Here is a 2,122-nt window from a genome sequence, read left to right as displayed (position 1 = left end):
AATGATTATAATGTAGCCATGAACTCAGAATAGTGACTATTTAGAAGACCAGCTCCTTCTTACAAGCACATGCATCACATCAAGGAAACACCTTCCCTACTTACTTTGAAGGTTAGATTTTCTAATTTTACTTTAACAAACTTTCACCGACTTTCCAGACTTTCACCAATGTGCAATAAAGTATACAGACATGCAGACCTGCCGGATTTTAAATAGGTATTAGGAATTGGCTGGAAGTCAGTCATGCTTAGGCGTGAACTCCTTAGCTTTAGTTTTATTTTGCATCTCTTAAAATCAGGGGGAGGATGGTCATATTTTCTTCAACTTTGAATTTCACATTCTTTTAAAAGAGAACATGCTGGCTTGCTGGCTTTGAGCATGGTAAATGAAATCCAGAGTAAGACCATAAGCTACTGTCGTTTAGGAGCCTTAACAGCACAGTGCAGTACTACATCCCCAAACATGGCTCATGTATATGCATATGGTAGATGCCAAATACGTATTTGTTAATTGTCAATTGTAATATCAAACGATGATGGCAATGTGGTTGAAAGTAGATTGTTGAGTTAGAATAACTAGGCCTAAAAAACGATTCCAGAATATATAGGATACTTCCTGAGAAGAAGCACAGGTAGGGGATTGATAAGAACTTACCTCATTAACAATTAAATGGCTATGATAAGTTAGACAGAATGATACTAGCACAAGGTCAGACAAACAGAACTGACTAGAAATCTCACCAATAATACACACATTTGGAAAATGGATATATGTAGAGGTGGCATTATACAACAAATTCCATTGGAATTTCCTGGGTGATAGGAGTGTCTTTTGTTCTTATGAGGCAATGGTTGGTGAGGCAATAGTCCTGAATGAGGGCCAGTCACTAAAAGACTAAGCTAGGATTAGAAGCTTAGAACTTTCAGCCCTTTAAAATTTTGAAGGCGTGATTTATGGCCCAGAACATAGTCTATCTTGGTAAATGTCCCATGTGAGCATGGACAGAACGTGTATTCTGCTGTTGTTTGATGAATTCTCAATAGATGTCAATTATATCCAGTTAACTGATGGCACTGTTGAGTTCAACTATGTCCATACTAATTTTCTGCGGCTGGATCTGTCCACGTCTGATGGAGGAGCATTGAAGTCTTCAATTATAATAGTAGATTCATCTACTTCCCTGTGTAGTTCTATCAGTTTTTGTTTCACATATTTTGATGTTCTATTATTAGACATGTATTTATTAAGGATCATCATTTCTTCTTGGAGCACTAACTTCTTTATAATTATGCAATTCCCTCTTTATCACTGATACCTTTCCTTGCTCTGAAGTCTGTTCTGGCTGAAATTAATATAGATGTTCACTCTTTTGATTAGTGTTAGTGTGGTATATCTTTCAGCATCCCTTTACTATTATTATTCAAAGATGTCCTTTTAATAAAATTGAGATTCTTACAGACAATATATACTGGGATCATATTCTTTGATCAGCATGACTATCTCTGTTTTTAATTGGTGCATAGACTATTGATGTTTAAAATGATTATTGATAGAGGTGGATTGATATATACCATATTTGTTACTTTTTTTTCTTCTTGCCCATTTTCTTACTTTTGTCTTCCACAGTTTTTCTGCCTTTTGCAGTTTTAACTGAGCATTTTATATAATTCCATTTTATCTCCTTGTTTAAGAATATCAATTATACTTTTAAAAAACGTTATTTTTTTTAAAGACAGACACACAGAGAGAGACCACAAATGGGGAGAGGGGTAGATGGAGAAAAGGAGAGAATCTTTTTTTTTAATGTTTATTTATTTGTGTATGTGTGTGTGTTTGTGTGTGTGTGTGTGAGAGAGAGAGAGAGAGAAAAAGAGAGAGAGAGAGAGAGAGAGAGAGAGAGAGAGAGAGAAAATGAGCAGGGGAAGGGGCAGAGAGAAAGGGAGACACAGAATCCAAAGCAGGGTCCAGACTCTGGGCTGTCAGCACAGAGCCCGATGTGGGGCTTGAACCCACGAACCGTGAGATCATGACCTGAGCTGAAGTTGAACGCTTAACTGACTGAGCCACCCAGGCACCGAGAGAGAGAGAGAGAGAGAGAGAGAGAGAGAGAGAGAGAGAGAGA

At 37.3% G+C, this 2,122-nt stretch overlaps 1 pseudogene; it reads left to right on the top strand.

The window, feature by feature from the left end:
• The first annotated feature begins 997 nt into the window (after positions 1-997).
• The window catches only part of LOC125930451 (ATP synthase subunit d, mitochondrial-like), a 9,608-nt pseudogene continuing 8,483 nt past the window's right edge, over positions 998-2,122 (top strand).

The sequence above is a fragment of the Panthera uncia genome, chromosome A2 (assembly GCF_023721935.1).
Source record: "Panthera uncia isolate 11264 chromosome A2, Puncia_PCG_1.0, whole genome shotgun sequence".
Classification (NCBI taxonomy): Eukaryota; Metazoa; Chordata; class Mammalia; order Carnivora; family Felidae; genus Panthera; species Panthera uncia.
Note: the sequence above shows the minus strand (reverse complement) of the source record. Positions and strands in the feature narration are given on the sequence as shown.